Source organism: Hemiscyllium ocellatum, chromosome 26, assembly GCF_020745735.1.
Source record: "Hemiscyllium ocellatum isolate sHemOce1 chromosome 26, sHemOce1.pat.X.cur, whole genome shotgun sequence".
NCBI lineage: Eukaryota > Metazoa > Chordata > Chondrichthyes > Orectolobiformes > Hemiscylliidae > Hemiscyllium > Hemiscyllium ocellatum.
Window position 1 is genome coordinate 11,612,356 of NC_083426.1, and position 19,022 is coordinate 11,631,377.

A 19,022-nucleotide genomic window follows, 5' to 3' on the forward strand; every position below is an offset into this window, starting at 1 on the left:
ATCATCCAGTTTTTCGTAAGTCTGCCATTTTAAGTGGCCCTTCCAGCCACATGCCTTACTGCCTGGCAACGTTTAGTTTGTATATATAGTTCTTGCAATGCGTTCTCTGTTTTACTCTCAGATCCTTGGGGTTAGAGTTTGAGAAAACTGATCAGGAATCCTATACTTCACCCGTGCAGTCATGGCTGAGGTTGTGCTTCCTCTTACAAAACGTAGCAGAAAACCATCTGTATGGCAGGGACCTGATCTGCTAGGACTCTGCCAATAATCTGCCACAGGGCACATTAGAAATGTCAGTGTAACAAGTGACTAACAGCTGTCTTGTTGTACTATGGCTGGAATAGATGGAAATGTTCCACTATCTGGCCAGCTGCCTAAGGGGAAGATGACACACACCATTCACAGTGGAAAAAGTTGCCTCAGACTGGCCAACAAACTTTTTCTGGACAGCCGTCCATCACCCAGCGTCAATCCCTACTTCGTATAGTGCCATCAATTTCAACACTGATGACCAAATGCAGAAGTTTCTCATGAATTACACCAACGGTGAATGACTCACTAAGTCAATGGAAATCCTAAGATCAAAGGTGTGAAAAGCATCTTATTCTGAGCTGAATAGTGAGGTGAGTGCCAACACTGGCAGATAAGCAACTTGAATTAGGGTTAACTGAGCAGCACAGGCGTAGCCTGGACAAGCAATGCAGCAACTGAAAGAACCTGTATTTCTGCAGTATTTTTTGCAATCTCAGCATGTCTCAAAAACACTTTACATTCAGTGAAATAAATTTGAGTTTTAGGTGCTATACTAATGGATGAATTAATAATGCAATAATAACTAAAGAATCTATTTTCATAACACTTGGTGAGGAAGAAATATGATCAGATCATCAGGAACTGGAGTCTGCGTGTGATCTGTCTGTCTGTCTGCGTAATCGTCTACTACGGTGCATAGTTGCATGTCCTTTTATTTGTCTTTACGATGATACATGAGAACATTACTGTGTCTATACATGTGTATGTGCGTGTGTGTATTAACCAGTTATGTGCACATCTTTATTTGCATGTCAGTGTGCTCTGCATGTGTTGTAGTTAAGGGCTTTAATTAGCTCAGATGGCTGAAAGGCTGATTTGCAATACAGAGTGACACCCATAACATAGGTTCAATTCCCACACTGGATGAGATTAGCATGATGGACCTTCCTTCTCAACCTCTCCCCTCCTTTCATCTGAGGCATGGTGACTCTCACGTTACACTAACACCAGTTGTCTTGCTTTTACTGAGAGAATGACCTTGTGGTCCATAGGCTGACTCTATTTTATTGTTTATAGATGTCAATGTCCACATGAGAGTCTGAAGATTTGTGTCTCTGGATATTTGTGTGTCTAATATAGGTAGGAATTGGGTGCCTTTTCTTGGGCCTGTGCTGGAAATGTGGGTGCATTTTAGAAAAGGCATGAATTAAATTAAACACAGAGGAATATTAAAATATAGATTGGAAAGTTAATGATACAGAAATGTAATTATTGTAACTAGGTCAGCCAGCTGGTCCTCAAAGAATATGAGTTCCCTGATTGGGGCTGTTAATCCGGTCCAATCAGAGAGCCCTGGCTATCGTATGAATATGAGTGAGGGTCAGAGATACTGAACTCTGGTAACTGACTCTGAATGAGGCAGTACTAAAGTCAAGGACTGTTCATGTGTAAATCACTTGGTGCCTTGGTGACATCCTGGCGTCTGTGGAGTTATTTCAAGAAGATTTTAAGAAAAATAGAACAGAAAACAAAACATTCTTAGCAAATAATTTATAATTAAAGTTTTATGTAAATGGAGACAAACTGCAGAAAACTGCAGTACAAAGGGACTTGTGCACAAAACACAGAAAGCTAGCACACAGAAACAGCAGGTAATCAGGAAGGCTAATGGAATGTTTCAAGAAGGTTGGAGTATAAGAGTTGGGAAGTCTTACTGCAACTGTACATGGTGCTGGTGAAACCAGATCACATAGAGTCATAGAGATGTACACCACAGAAACAGACCCTTCAGTCCAACTCATCCATGCCGATTAGATATCTTAAATAAATCTAGTCCCATTTGCCAGCACTTGTCCATATCCCTCTAAACCCTTTCTATTCATATACCCATCCAGTTGTCTTTTAAATGTTGTAATCATACCAGCCTCCACCACTTCCTCTGGCAGCTCATTCCATACACACACCACCCTCTGTGTGAAAAAGTTGTCCCTTCAGTCTCTTTTATACATTTCTCTTTAATTTTCTCACACCATGCCTCTCATTGAAGCTATTTCATTTGCAAGTTAATGTTAGCAATGTCCAATGATTCGGAATGCATTCCTGACAGTTGTAAATGCAGAACCAGTACGGCACCCAAACTTAAGGTCCATAGTTCTGGACTTCACCACCCCAGGGAAAAGCCTTTGTCTATTTATCCTATCCAGGCCCCTCATGATTTTGTGAACTTCTATAAGGCCACCCCTCAGCCTCTGACGCTCCAGGAAAACAGCCTCAGTCTAATCAGCCTTTCTCTCTAGCTAAAGCCCTCCAATCCTGACAACATCCTTGTAAATCTTTCTGAGCCCTTTCAAGTTTCACTGCATCTTTTCTATAGGAACAACACCAGAACTCCATACAGTATTCCAAAAGTGGGGAGTTGACCCCTTTGTTGAAGAAAAGATATTATCTACTTTGAGACAAATTGGAGAAGATTAATTAGGATGATTCCTAGTGAAATCCTTCGCTAGAAACAGGATTCGGTAGAATCTTTGACCTCTCAGAAATGAGAACTTCCTTCTTGTTGGTTCTGTATGATTTACCAAGTCTCTCACGAGTATTTGGCGTAAAAAGTAAGATGAGAAGGATGTAGTGTGTGAGATAACCCAGCCCAGGTGTTGGTTGAAATGGCAACCTTAAACTTATTCACTGGCATTCGTTAACATAAAGGAACAGCCATTGTCATCGCAACTAACTCTGAGGTCAGAGTGAACCGCTTGATGATATACATTGTGTAAAATTGATAGGAATTTGTTACGGAAGATAACTATGATGCAGTGTTTATCCACTTGCCCCACTCATAAAGTTATTATAATTCTTGGTTTATTGTCTATAGACTGAATTGCACTCATCCTCAGGGGATTCACAATTCAAGATGTTTTGGGGAGCCAGATATAAGAGCATGCTGTAATGATCTTGTGATTCTCTTGTCATACAGTAAGACGCCATTGTATGTCCTTCAGCTACCAACCCAAAGGAGAAATGTCGAACTTCCAGCTGGTGCTTCTAAAAGTGTGGGTCTGTGTTGTAGCAACAGACTCCTCAGTCCATGACACATCTGTGATCAAAGTGAAAAGAATGATGATACACTTTGTATAAAATCAATAGGGATTAGCCAGGGTTTTAACACATCAGACTGGATTGTTAGGAATAAGTGTCAGGAATCAAGCTCAAAAAAAACTGTTTCATTGTAAGAGGCTCAAATATCAGAAACATGATTCAGTGAGGGGGTGGAGCTGTACACAGGGTACAGCTATGTTAGAATTGGGTCAGAATTTATTGGACAAGAGGGTGGTTGACATGTGGCCCCAGTGTTACTTTCCCTGCTTTATTTCAGCAAAATTAATGTTATATTAAACATCTGTCAAATGTTATTCTAGTCACAGTTACTAAGAGGATATAGAAGCACTTGGGGGAGTGGAAAGGATGAGACCAGAGCAGCTGGGATACGCCTGTTAGGAAAGTATGGACAGGCTAATTCTTATCCTGATTCTAATTCTTATTCCTTGAAAAATGAAGGAAGTGATCTTTAATAGAGATCTTTAAAATGATGAAAATGTTTGCTAGAGTGGACAAAGAATGTTTCCACTTGCAGGGACAACAGAACCAGAGACCATGACTGTAAAATAATAGTCATAGTGTCATAATGAGCCTTCGGCTTCCTAAAGTGAATGAGTCCCATTGACCTGTATTTGGCCCATATCCCTCTAAAGCTGTGTACCCATCTCTACTACTTCCTCTGACAGCTTGTTCCGTACATGCACAACCCTCTGTGTGAAAATGTTGCCCCTCTGGCCCCTTTTCAGCCTTTCTTCTCTCACATTAAACCTGTGCCTGTAGCAAGAAATCAAAGAGAGAATTCAGAAAACGTTTCTATATCCACAAAGTGCTGAGGACATGGAACTTGCTACTACAGGGAGTAGTTGAGGCAAATAACAAAGATATTTGATATGCATGTATGGGACAGGAGAATGGAAGGTTATATTAGGGCTCTTGCGGTGCAGTGGTACTATCCTTATACTTATGCTAGGAAGCCTGGGTTCAAGTCTCACCTGTTCCAAAGGTGTGCCATGTCTGAACAGGTTAATTCAAAATATCTAGATTATGTTGATTGAATTACATGGGCAATGATGGGAAAAGGCAGAAGTGAGGCATGAAAACTGACCATAGACTGTTTGTGTTGAATGGCTTGTTTCAATAAAAAATGAGGTCTGCAGATGCTGGAGATCACAGTTGAAAATGTGTTGCTGGTTAAAGCACAGCAGGTTAGGCAGCATCCAAGGAACAGGAAATTCGACGTTTCGGGCATAAGCCCTTCATCAGGAATGAGGGGTGATGAAGGGCTTATGCCCGAAACGTCGAATTTCCTGTTCCTTGGATGCTGCCTAACCTGCTGTGCTTTAACCAGCAACACATTTTCAACTGGCTTGTTTCAATGCTGGATTCAGAAGCAAACTTTCCTCTGTACATTCAAATACTGCAGGATCGATCAAGCTGCCTAAATTGCCACCAGAAATAATCCTTCAACTATGCAAACTGATCTAATTCTAATTTAACTGAAGCAACAACAGAACAATGCAGTAACCAGTTGGACTGTAGAATGTGTTCCCTTAGAGTATGGGGAATGCAGATTCAATTATGGCTTTCAACAAAAAATTGGATAATTATCTGAGGAGGAACAATTTGTTGAGCAAATGGAAAATGGAGGACAGTAGCACTAGCTGTGATACATTTGGAGAGAGTAGAGCTATGATGGCTTCTTTTGGGTCGTCACCATCTGACATAAAAGCTTCATTGCTGAACCTATCTCAAGATACTTTTGCAGAGAAGTAAAAATCACATTAAGAGAAAGCAGAAGGAGACACTGATCACCATGGTGACTAGAAACTTAATTGAAAAGTGGTTTTCAGAAGGCTTCGAAAGTTGGGCAGGACAGGTTGATGAATTTAGGGAAGGCACTTTTGGAATACTGAGTTCAGTTCTGGTCTCCCTGCTGTAGGAAAAATGTGGAACTTGAAAAGGCTCAGAAAACATTTACAAGGACGTTGCCATGGTTGAACAGTTTGATCTATAGGGAGAGGCTGAATAGGCTGGGGCACTGTTTCTCCTGGTGCATTGGAGGCTTAGGGGTGACTTCTATGGAGGTTTATAAAATCATGAGGAGCATAGATAGAGTGAATAGCCAAGGTCTTTTCCCCAGGTACAGAGGAGCCTCAATTATCTGAAGGACATAGGTGGGGAGTATTGCATTCGCTTAATTGAATGCTGGATAATCGAATGCTGGATAACAGAGTTTAGTCAAGCATTGGGACCTTGCGATCCTGCCGGATAATCCGAAATTTGGATAATTGAATGCTGGATAATAAATTCAATCTTGGTGGGATACTCTTTGGTGCAGATTTGTTGGCTCTACTGACTTGATTTCACACTGTAGGGATTCTATTCTATTCTACTCTCTTTAATCAAGGTTCCTCTGTATAGGGGAGTCCAAAAATAGATGGCAGAGTTTTCTGGTGAGAGGGTAAATGTTTAAAAGGGACCTGATGGGCAATGTTTTCACACAGAGGGGTGGTGCCTTACAGAATGAGCTGCCAGAGAAAGTGTTAGATCTTGGTACAACTACAGCATTTAAAAGACATCTGGATGGGTATATGAATAGGAAGGGTTTAGAGGGATATGGGCCAGATGCTGGCAAATGGAACTAGATTAATTGAGGAGATATGGTTGGCATGGACGAGTTGGATGGAAGGGTCTGTTTCTCTGCTGTACACCTCTATGACTCTATGAAGTGGATACAAGTTTCCAGCAGGGGGAGAGCTGAAAGACCACAAGTAACAGATGTAAAAGAAGATTTTCCACAGAGTGAAGTATCCAAAAAGAGGAGGAGGATTTTTGATTCAATATCTGGAGAAGGTGAACCAAACAAGGCCAGGAAGAGTTGGAATAGCTAAGCATGAGCTGATAATGACAGGATGTGGTATCTGATATTCTTTAACAAGAACAATGCTGAGTCACACACAATTTGTTTTTAAAAAACCCTCGTTCCATCTGATTAGAATTTCCTGTGAGACAGCCTAGTTCAGCTAAGTGACTGTCTCCTTTCCCTTGTCACAGAACACAAGGGGAGAGTTAGACATTACTGATCACAAGGAGGGCAGAAGTGGGAGATTGTTACTGATAGCAACTGACCATCAATAAATTAAATTCTCATTGGCATTGAGGTAGGATTAAAATTTAATAAGGCCTGCAACAAAAGTCACTCTGGCCTCTTCTAACTAAAGTGTTTGTAGTGAGCTTCAAAAGAATCAAAGTATTCCCATTTGTATAAATGAAATAAAAGCAATTAGTAACTTGAGCTCTACAGTGTAAGGCACAACATAGTGGAGAAGATAGACAGCTGTTGGATCTGCATAGATAATGTCTTCACATCCCTTAAGAAATGCAGGTTCTTGTCCATTTATAGATAATGTCGCTATGCACACTCCTATCTAACTTACTGGCTACCTCAAAAAAAAGAATTTGATTAACAAATATTCTTCAAACCCTTCAAAGGTCCATACTAAACCCATCTGGTCAGCTTGTACCTGGACAAGCCGAAGGATCCACTTATGCCTTGTGCAAGTCTCTGTGGGATCTACATTCTAAATACAGTAGCACCTCGACATGAACAAATCGGTTTACAAAAAGGATTGTACTTAAAATTTTGCTTCAACGTACGTACAAAATTCCAGGTACAAACGCAAAAAGCCCATGTGCGACCATGTGGTTTCATTGTTCTGCTTTGCTACGCACTTGTTGAATGCAAAACTCTCAGGCCTCGTGTGATCTCATAAATTCATCTTTGGCGCGTGCGCTGTGAACAGCGTTCGTTGCTACGTCCAAGCATTCTTACGCCATCCGTACAATGGGAAAAATTGATTCAGTTCACAAACTTTTCGGTTCGCGAACCGGGGTCCCGGAGCGGATTAAGTTTGTAAATCAAGGCGCTACTGTAAATGTGAAAAGTTTCATCTGTTATTTGAAGACCAGACATCTTGTTTAGAGCAAAAAATGTAGAAAGAAACAAAGTCAGCATTCGGCTCAGACAATTTGGGATGGCTGGAAGAAGTTATTCATTTGTTATTGGGCATTTTCCTCATTCAATGTGCTGTTTCTGGCTGGGCCAGCATTAACTGCCCATCCCTAATGGTCCAAAAAACAGATAGGAGTCATCACATTTCTCCAGACCAGATAAGGACAGCTAACCCCTAAAGGACATTCATGAACCAGATGATTTTTACAATAAGATGTGCAGGTCAGGTGAATTTGTGATGCTAAATTGCTCCACAGTGTTAGGTCAATTAGTCAGAGAGAATTAGGTCTGGGTGGGTTACTCTTTGGAGGGTTGGTGTGGACTGGTTGGGCCGAAGGGCCTGTTTCCACACTGTAGGGAATCTAATCTAATCTAATCTAATAATCAGCAGAGTTTTCAGGATTGCTATTAAGCTAGCTTTTTAATCATTAAATTTAAATTTGAGCCATCTGTCTTGGTGGGATTTGAACCCATGACCTCAGAAACATTAGTCTGGGTCTCTGGATTATTAGAGTCAAAAAGTGTGATGCTGGAAAAGCACAACAGATAAGGCAGCATCCGAGGAGCCGCAGAGTCAATATTTCGAGCATGAGCCCTTCATCAGGAATGTGGGGGGCGGGGGTGTGAGGAAGGGGGTTGAGAGATAAATGGGAGGGTGGGGCTGGGGAAAGGTAGGTGGGATGGCGATAGGTGGATGCAGGTGGGGGGTGATTTTGATAGGTCAGTGGGGAGGGTGGACCGGATAGGTGTGAAGGAAAGTGGACAGGTAGGACAGGCCAAGAGGGCAGTGCCGAGTTGGAGGTTTGGATGTGGGATGAGGTGGTGGGAGGGGAGATTTGGAAATTAGTGAAAGTCGATGTTGATGCCGTCTGGTTGTCCATCTTCCTTCCCAACTATCCACTCCACCCTCCCCACCAACCTATCTCAATCACCTTCCACCTACATTCACCTTCCCAGCTAACTTTCCCCCAGACCCACTCCCAGCCTCCCATTTATCTCTCAGCCCCCATCCCCCTCCACATTCCTGATGAAGGGCTAATGCCCGAAATGTTGACTCTGCGAAATGTTGCTGTGTTTTTTATACCACCACACTTTTCGACTTTGGCTCCACCGCATCTGCGGTTCTAATTTTCTCATCGTCTCTGGATTATTAGTCCAGTGACATTCTCACTTTGCTACCACCTCCACGTTAATTTATTATCTATCCCTAATTCCTGTTGAGACAATGGTGGTGAGCACTTTCTTGAAACACTGCCGTCCTTGGTGCAGAGAAGGGTGTGAGATGATAGTGGTAGGACTGTGGGAATGGGGGGGAGGGGTGGTGCGGAGAATTGGTACATCTACAATGCTTTTCGGAAGGAAGAGCCAGTGTTTTGACCCAGCAGCTATGAAAGAACTTGGGGTCCAGCTATGCAAATCAGGATGGTGTGTGACTTGAAGGGGGAGCTTGGAATTGGTGTTGTTCCCATTTATCTGGTGTTCCTGATCTTCTAGGGGGTGGGGACAACAGGGTTGGAAGGTGCTACACACTGCTGCCATAATATGTCAGTGATGGACGAAATGTTTAAGATTGCAGGTGTGTGCAAATGAAGTGGGCTATTCTTTATGAATGATTTTGAGCTTCTTGAGTGTTCTTGGAGCTGTACTCACCCAAGCAAGTGGAGAGTAATCTATCACACTCCTGATGAGTGCCTTGTAGATGGTAGGCAAGCTTTGGTGAGTCTGGAGGTGAGTTATCCACTACAGGATTTCCAGCCTCTGACTTGCTCTTGTAGCCAGAGTACTTATGTGGCTGGTCTAGTTGAGATTCTGGCCTACGTTAAATCCTAGGCTGTTGATAGTGGTGAATTCAATGATAGTGACATCATTGAATGTCAAAGGTCAATGGTTACATTCTCTATAATTGCAGATAGTCATTGCCTGACATTTGTGAGATGTTAGACAAAAGTGAGGACTGCAGGTGTTGGACATCAGAGTCGAGAGTGTGTTGCTGGTCAGGCACCAGCATCCAAGGAGCAGGTGAATCAATGTTTTGGACAAAAGTCCTTCATCATTAAATATGTAGGGAACCTTTCTATAGGGACTTCCTGAAAACAGTTGACAAGATTTAACACAAAGTTTTAGTAAAAGTGTATTGAATTGGAGAGCTTTGTGACATGTAGAATGCAGAGAAATGGGAGAAAGGAAACACATGTTGATTGATGACAAGAGATTCTCCCAGGGGTCCATAATGAGGTCTCAGCTATTCACCAGATACTTTAGTAGCTTTACTGAAGGAATAGACAACTGTATATCCAATATTACAATGCATTTAAAAGGCACATCAAATTGTGTAGTTAAGAACAGATCATTTCAAAAGAACAAAGGCAGATTGAATCAGTGGACAAAATTCTGTTAGATGGAGCTTTACAGTAGGCAATCCATTTAGATCCAAGATTGACAAAACAGCATATTTTCTAGAACTCTAAAAAAATTATTTTGTAGGATGTGGGCGTCACTGGCCAGGCCAAGGTTTATTGCACAACCCTGATTACCCACTGAGAAGGTGGTGCTGAGTTGCCTTTTTGCCTGCTGCAGTCCATGTGGATCGTAGGGACTTCCACAGTGCTGTCAGGGAGCTTCAAGCTTTTGACAGCCTGACACAAAAGGCTTCATCTGGTTTCAATCTTCATTGATTTTTCTGTTGCGCTTTGATACAACTGGGTGACTTGTTGGGCCACTTCAGTGGATATTTAACAGTTAACAACATTGCTGTGTGTCTGGAGGTTTATGCAAATCAGAGCAGCTAGGAATGGTACATTTCCTTCCTGAAGTAGAAGCCAAGAAAAAGGTTTTCTTTTTTGAAGATCCTCAATGGTTTCATAGTTACTGAGGTCTAGCGTTTAAAATCCAGATGTACTATTTAACTTTAAATCAGCTGTTGTAGTGAGAGATAAACTGGTGTCTTTAGAACATTAGTCTGAATCTCTAGATTGCTAATCCTGTGACATTGATGCCACTGCCTCTCCCTAATGGGAGTAAAAGGATGCATTTGTTCATATATATAAATTATCAAAAGTTGGTGCTTATGTTGGATAATCAAGATGGTAGATTTTAATCAAATATTTAGTTTCAAGAACTTTAACCAGATGGCATCAAGAATACTGTGTGCAGTTTTTGAGAAGATACATTCCAGATTCACCAGAAAGGCGAATTACAGCGGGGAATTAAACAGCTAAGTTTAAATGTTTAAATAAGGAACATTTCATGGCTGCTAAGCATGTAATGAGCAACAAAACCAGAAGGATCTGTTCTGGTGCAAACCTAACTCTGTGGTCTCTTCAGTATCTACAACCTGCAAGAATTAAATAAGATAGAGTTTTCATTATTTCAAGCCTCAAGTGTGATTATTTAAACATCAAAAAATTTGCATCATATCTCAAGGTTATCAACACGTATGAATCAAAGCCACGTAAATGAGGTTGAATAGGTACTGATCATCAAGGTCTAATTGGAATCCGAAGAAATACTCTCTGAAAGCTCTGCTCCTGTTGCTATGTTCCAATGTACAAAATCTACAGGCCCAATTTTGGCCATACAGACTGGTGAACAGAATTAAGATGCCTTGCTGCATTGGATTTCCTCATGAAGGACTTATGCCCGAAATGTCGATCCTCCTGCTCCTTGGATATTGCCTGACTTGCTGTGCTTTTCCAGCACCACATTCTTGATACTGGTTGTGACTCAAGCCAGAATACGGGCACATAGATGGGTGGCACAGTGGCTCAGCGGTTAGCACTGCTGCCTCGCAGTACCAGGGACCGAGGTTCGCTTCCACTCTTGGGCAATTGTCTGTGTGGAGTTTGCACAATTTCCATGTGTCCCCCTGTGTGGGTTTCCGCCAGATGGTCCAATTCCCTCCCACAATCCAAAAAGTGAATTGGCTGTGCTAAATTACCCATAGTGTTCGTGGATGTGTAGGCCAGGTGCATTAGTCAGGGGTAAATGTAGAGTAATAGGGTAGGGGAATGGGTCTGGGTGGGATAATCTTTGGAGGGTCAATGTGGACTTGTTGGGCCCAATGGCCTGTTTCCACACTGTAGGGATTCTATTCTAAATGCTTGATAAATTTGACAATGGGAAAGGAACATTAGAGCTTCTTTGTGTTCTCACTCAGTATCAACAGCAAGTCTCTGCAGCAACTAAGCAGGGTGCTGAGATTGGATGCACCAACAAACCAGAGCTCAGTCAACTTAACACAGGCTGACAGTTGGACTAAGATCTTCTTAGTTAAAAAACCCAGCACTAACTTGCCAAGTTCATTTATTTCCTGATTCTTGGAGAAAGTCAAATTTCCTTTTTCATTCCCAATTGTAACTGGAGAGATCTCTGGCCCGACTGCAAGGAGTTGCAAAGAATGAGCAATTGAAAAATCCATAATTCACTCTGAAGGCATTGAGGGAAAGTAACAAAATAACTGAAAAATAAAGTCAAGACAAAATGAAAGAAGGTTTTTTTTCTAAGAAAAAGAATTCAATTAGCAAAATAGCCTGTTGTCTGCCATTCTCTGTGGAATTAACAAGTCTGTGGAGCTAAAATAATAGGTTACAAGGAAAGAAATGAACATTTTTGAGACATTAAATAGTGTGTGGTCAGTGAGTGAATCACAAGGGGTAGTAATGACTGTTGCTCATCCCCAGTTAAAATAGATTTTTTTCAATGATGCTTTACACATGAATGCACCACAAATAAAACACAGAGAAACCTTTGAATAGATTAAGGGACTATCTCCAAATCACCTCCATGGTATTTAATATTATAAACAGAACCATTCGGAACTCCTCTGATACAATCTGATTCAATGTCCTCTTTTCCACTAACAGCCAGCAAAAATTATACAAGGTAGAGTTTCCATTACATTAAGCCTAAAGGGTGATTATTAAACACCACAAAATTCATGAATAAGCTTATCCAGAGAACAGATATAGATCAAAGGCAACTAAATGCAATTGATCTGGTACAAATCTTCAAGGTCCAATTGGAATTGGATGGATTTCAGACTCAAAATGCTCTTGTCACTATGTTACACATACAAAGTTAAAAATCACACAACACCAGGTTATAGCCCAACAGGTTTAATTGGAAGCACACTAGCTTTCGGAGCGACGCTCCTTCATTAGGTCCTAATGAAGGAGCATTGCTCCGAAAGCTAGTGTGCTTCCTATTAAACCTGGTGGACTATAACCTGGTGTTGTATGATTTTTAACTTTGTAAACCCCAGTCCAACACCGGCATCTCCAAATCATTACACATACAAAATCTACATTCTCAAATCTGATAATCCATACAGGTGCATAGGATTAAGATGCCTTTCTTCACGTAGCTAGGCTTTACAGTTCACTAATGTCCTTTTTAGGGAAGGAAATCTGTCATTCTTATCTCCTTAGTCCTAAGACCCACAGTAATGTGGATGACTGTTAATTAATCTCTGAAATGGCCTCAGCAAGCCAATCAGATCAATAGGGCAATGAGGTCTGTCTTGGGCAATAAATACTAGCCAGTCAGAGACACCTACATCTCACGAATTAATAAAAGAAGTAATAGAACTAGTACATTAAGTACATGCAGATACTCATGTGACTCAGCCAATATTGTCCATCTCATGTGCTGCAGGCAAGAATGCCCCAAGGCATGGTGTATTGACGAGACCATGCTGATGGTCTGACAATGGATGAATGGACACAGCACAAGTCGGGGAACACTTCAGCAGTCAAGGACTTTCAGCCTCTGATCTTCAGGTAAGTGTCCTCCAAGGCAGCTTTTGAGATACACAACAACACAGAATCGCTGATCAGAAACTGATAGCCAAGTTCCATACCTACTGAGACGGCCTCAACCGTCATGTTGCGCTACATGTGGCCCCACCACACTGCTCTGTGTCTGTAAAATCTTCCTTACTCTTCTGTTTTGACTTCATCACCTTAATAAATTATGATCTCTCTACCTTAATTAATTTGTACAGTTTTCGATTACTAGATGAATTTCATCCAACAAATGAAAGAGAGTATTGGTATACAAATTTGTGTTAACAACAAAGAACTAAAAAGGAATTGAAAGGGGAAGAAAGGAAGCAACTCATTGAATCCTGTGGTCCAGACTAGTGCCATTGAATTGTGTTCCCTGAGATTTTCTCCTTTTTCACCTTAATATCCATGTGTCTGTTTGTCTTTGTGTGTTTGTCTCTCTTTGTGTGTTTATCTGTCTTTGTGTGTTGTATGTCTTTGTGTATTGTTTGTCTTTATGTGTTGTCTGTCATTGTGTGTTGTATGTCTTTGTGCATTTGTCATTGTGTGTTTGTCTGTGTGTGTTTGTCTGTCTTTGTGTGTTTGTCTGTTTGTGAAGAGGGGAACTTACAAGTTTAAGTTGGACTGTTGAAAGTTCACATTCATATTTACTAACTGCCATTGAATAAAGACAATGTGTTCATAATAAACAATTATTTTCTTGTAAAGTACAAGAATGTAGTAATTGTTTCCTTTTAACCTGAGCCCATCAGTCAGGTAAACGGGGGACTTTGAGCTAAATCTCTCACATTAATGATGACTTTGGTGCTTGATTTCCAATGCACCACCTCAGCGATGAGAGTGTGGTATTGGGAAAGCACAGCAGGTCAGGCAGCATCCGCAGCACCTGCAGACCCCACCACAGCCGGGGATGCTGCCTGACTGGCTGTGCTTTTCCAGCATCTGCAGTCCTCACTTTCGCCAGCTCAGTGAATCCTTAAACTGACCTTAAACCTGGTTCACAAAGGCAGGTGACCATCACATCCTTCTGGGTTTTTAGAATGGGTAATAAGATGCTGGTTTAGTTAACAGCACACACATCCCAAGAATGCATTTTTATTTTGAAAAAGCACTAATTACATGATTGCACCAGCACACCAAACTTCACTGTGAACGGAAATATCACAGTTTAGGCTGACTCATAAACTACCAAATTAGAAGTAACAACTATACTGCATGATCTCTTTGTTGACTTCTCATTTAAGTTGCAAACTGTACAGCACAGATGAATGTAACCTTTTAGAATTAAAAGTTCCAGCAATAGCAGAAAATGTAATCCATGTAAACCTTTCATTCTTGAACCACTGTAAATGTTGCTTCCATGACCTCTGAAGAATAGTAAAAATAAATTAGCTGGAGAGGTTTTGCAGTTGCCCCTTTGTTGGTTTATCCAGTTTAGGATGAGTTCCACTCATTGGGGCTTTTTAAAATGGCACAACCAATTGGCTCAATGAAACCCCACCAACGTGCATCCACTGTGGATCCTACTGAGGCTCTCACAGGAGAAGCTGTCATTTAAATCATACCTTGGTGAAAAAAGGCAAGTTAGTTTTTTATTTTTTTTCTCTTTTTCTTTTTTTTCTTTTTTATTAACCCCCACACTACCGTTTAACTGCGGTAGTGCTTATTTTTTTCCCCAGCACCCATGGTGTGTGTAGGTGTGAGACACAGTGAGAGACACAAAGTGCACTAATCTTTATTCAATTTCCACCACCAGGAAGATAGGAAAACACCCGGGTGGCCAGTGACAAGCAGTGCCCTTCACATCAAAGGGCAATGCTGTGTGATCAAACAGTGAAGGGGAGGGAGCACTCCTCTTTATTTTTTTTAAACAGTGAAGGGCAAATCTCCTGGTTATATATTTTTTTAAAATCCCCCACACTACCGCCTAACTGCGGTAGTGCTTATTTTTTTCCCCAGCACCCATGGTGTGTGTGTGTGTGTGTGTGTGTGTGTGTGCAGGTGCAAGTTAGTTTTTTAAGAATTGACTCAGCATTGACCTATTGGCTTTCCAATTTTGTCTTGTTACCTGGTTATCTGAGTTTACTCATGCATGAATTGCAGAAAACTGATGTGCAGGTACAGCAGTTAAAAAGGGAGACTCATGGAATTTTGGCATTTATTGCTAAAGGAAAAGAATATAAAGCATTGAAACAAAGAAGATAGGAGCAGGAGGCCATTCAGCCCTTCGAGCCTGCTCCACCATTCATCACGATTATGCCTGATCGCCCAATTCAATAACCTCATCCTGCTTTCTCCCCATAACCGTTGGTCCCATTCATCCCAAGTGCTCTATCTAGCCACCTCTTGAATACATTCAATATTTTGGCATCAAATGCTTCCTGTGGTAATGATTCCCACAGGCTCACCACTCTTTGGGTGAAGGAATATCTCCTCATCTTCATCCTAAATGGCCTACCACAAATCCTCAGACTGTGACCTCTGGTTCTGGACACACCTACCATCAGGAACAACCTCCCTGCATCTACCCAATCTGGTCCTCTTAGAATTTTATAAGTGTCTATAAGATTCCCCCACCATTCATTTGAATTCCAGTAAAAATAATCCTAACCTAGTCAATCTTTCCGCATATCCGCCATTCCCAGAATCAGCTTCGTAAACCTTTGTTATACTCCCTCAAGAACAACAGCATCCTCCTTCAAGTGATATTGAAAGGCACGTGATACTGAAAACTGTACAAGGTATGAGTAAGACCTGGAGGTTTGCATCATGTTTTGGTTCCCTAACTTGAGAAGGGACATAGTTATCTTGGAGACAGCTCAGAGGAGGTTCACTAGATTGATTCCAGAGATAAAGGGTTTGCCTTATGAAGAGAGGTGAACAGGTTAGGCCTATACTCTTTAGAGTTTAGAGGAATGAGAGGAAATCTAATTGAGGTATATAGAGGTCATACAGCACAGAAACAGACCCTTCATTTTCAGATTAGATTCCCTATAGTGCGGAAACAGGCCCTTCAGTCCAACAAGTCCACACCGACCCTCCGAAGAGTAACCCACCCAGACCCATTTCCCTCTGACCAGTGCACCTAACACTATGGGCAATTTAGCATGGCCAATTCACATGACCTGCACATCTTTGATTAGATTACTTACAGTGTGGAAACAGGCCCTTCGGCCCAACAAGTCCACACCGACACACCGTCAATCTTTGGACAGTGGGAGGATACTGGAGCACCTGGAGCAAACCCACGCAGACACGGAGAGAATGGGCAAACTCCACACAGACAGTCGCCCAAGGCTGGAATCAAACTTGTGAGGCAGCAGTGCTAACCACTGAGCTGCCCCAATTCAAGGGAATTGACAAAGTAGATGTTGAGAGGCAATCTAGTTGAAGAGGTCATTGTTTCAGGATAAGGGTTGACAGATTTAAAACATACCGAGTTACTTCTCTCAGAGGTTGCGAATTTGTGGAATTCACTCCCCCTGAATGCATTGGATGCCAGGACATTGAGTAAATTGAGGGCGGAGATGGACAAATGTTTGATTTAGTAATGGGTTGAAGGGTTATGAAGAGTGGAAAGGAATGTGGAGTTGAGGCTAAGATGGGAGCGGCCATCATCATATTAAATGGCAGAGCAGGCTCAAAGGGCTAAATACCCTATTCCTGCTCCTAGTTTTTAAGTACCTGCCCTGTTCACATTGAGTGAAAGGTATGGTATTACATTGAAAATTGTCCCATGAACTCTTTTAGTAATCTCCTTAATGGGAAGTTAATAATCTGTTTATTATATATAACATTGCTAGAGGTAGAATTCCTACTATGTTCATTTCTCCCATACAAAGACTTGCAGTTATGTAGCATCTTTCACAGCTTCTGAATGTCACCATCAATAAAGTACTTCAGCAGTGTTGCAAAATAGGAAATGCAACAGATTCTATGTGCACAGCAGGAACCCACATATAACAATTACCATCTCAATGATCAGGGGTTGGGGGTAGGCAGTGCAGACTTGATGGCCAAATGGCTTCTTTCTGCACTGTGCGGATTCTGTGATTTTCTGCTGGCTGAGAGATGAATGTTGGCTATAAGAGAGACGCCCCATCTCCCTCCATCTTGTTCTTTTTCAAAATGCTACAGTGGAATCTCCTGTTGAAGTTGGAGTGCAAATCAGAAGGATTGCTGCAGACTTTACAAAAACTAGTCTCTTTTCTTTCTGCAATGCCACCTGATTACATGCGTGAGCTTATTTTACATTAGATTTTATTGATCAAGGCTCCCATTCATTCAACTATTACTCAACAGCAAACAGATCCAACTCCCTCAGTGATCATCTGTGTTGGTACTGTCATGACTTGTTTAGATTTTACATCAGTGACAGTTTAATTGAAAATAATTTGGCTTATCAAGATTTTTGTTTGATAAAACATTGACATAACATTGCTGAAACATGATCACATTCTCATCTTCACGCCAGTTTGAACTAATTGTGCAAGAGGGTTCTGAGGTAGTGTCCCTACCTCTGACCTGGATGGCTTGGGTTCAAGGTCCAACTACAGCAGAGGTGTGTCATGAACAGGTTGGATAGGAATTATCCAATCCTGCAAAACTATGTCAAAACAACTTTGAAATGAAATCTGATCTACGATCATTGTTATTTTTATACTTCACATACTGCAACCGATAGGCAATAGGTAAAAATGCATGAGTTTATTTTATTTGTGTTATGGGAAGTGGGCATCATTGGATGGACCAGCATTATCTATCCCTACTTGCCCTTGAAAAGGTGGTGGCAGGCTCCTTTCTTGGATCTCTGCAGTCCATTTGGTGATGGTAGCCCACACAACATGATGTGGTTTTTTTTATTTGAACACAGTTGATTAATTTTCTGTGAGAGAGAAGCTTGAGCAGTTTCATTGCAAAAAGTGACAGTCTTGGAACAATTTGCAGCCACTTTTTCTTCGCTTAAGAATTCACATTAGTTTTCCAATCAGTCACACTAAGCTCCACACTCAAATTATGGCAACTATTCCTTGAACCTCTGCAATGGAACATCAAGCACTGATTAGAAAAATGATAAGCAGAGTACAATGTAGTCCTTTCAAGTAGGACTTGTGGAATCTGTAGATTGTCTGTGATTGCTCGTCAAAAACCTTACTTTTGCTATAGTCAGACCAGCTGATATCGCAGTCAGAAAATGCTGAAAATAGCCAACAGATCTGGCAGAGTCTACGGAGAGAGAAATTAGTAGTGCTTCAGCTCCATGGTTGTTTTTCAGATTTTATCAGATTTCAGGTATTTTAGGAGCAGAAGAGAACGTCAAGGCCATTCAGGCTTTTAAGGCTGGTCCAGTATTCTGTAAGATTGTCTTGGCTTAGCTTTCCTCTCTGCACCCCAACCCCCATTACCCTTGACTTCCGTGTCCATCAGAAATTAATCAACTCGACATAAGTAAATGCAAAGGCCAGGCCTCCATTATCTTAAGGGGAAGGAAATTCCATAAAAGACCTTGTGAGGGGGAAAAAACATCTCTGACTTAAAAGGTGGTGCTCTTATTTCAACATAATGCTCCCTAATTTTAGCATCCCCCAACACAAGGAAACATCCTCCTGGCATCTCTGTCCAGTCCCCTCACGAGTTTGTGCTTCATTTGAGATTTGCAGCGCTTTACTTTAAACTCTTTGGTCTATTCATTAATATGTTGCATTAATATGTCTTAGGCACCAGATTACCAAAACGTGAGCTTTAACTGCATACCGAACACTACAATATTAACAAGACACTGTGTACATCTTACTGCGGGGTAGTGTTTAGAGTTCAACTTCCCAACGGTTGGCAGGAGAGCCTGGGGGTTGTCAACACACCATGAAAGAATAAGACAA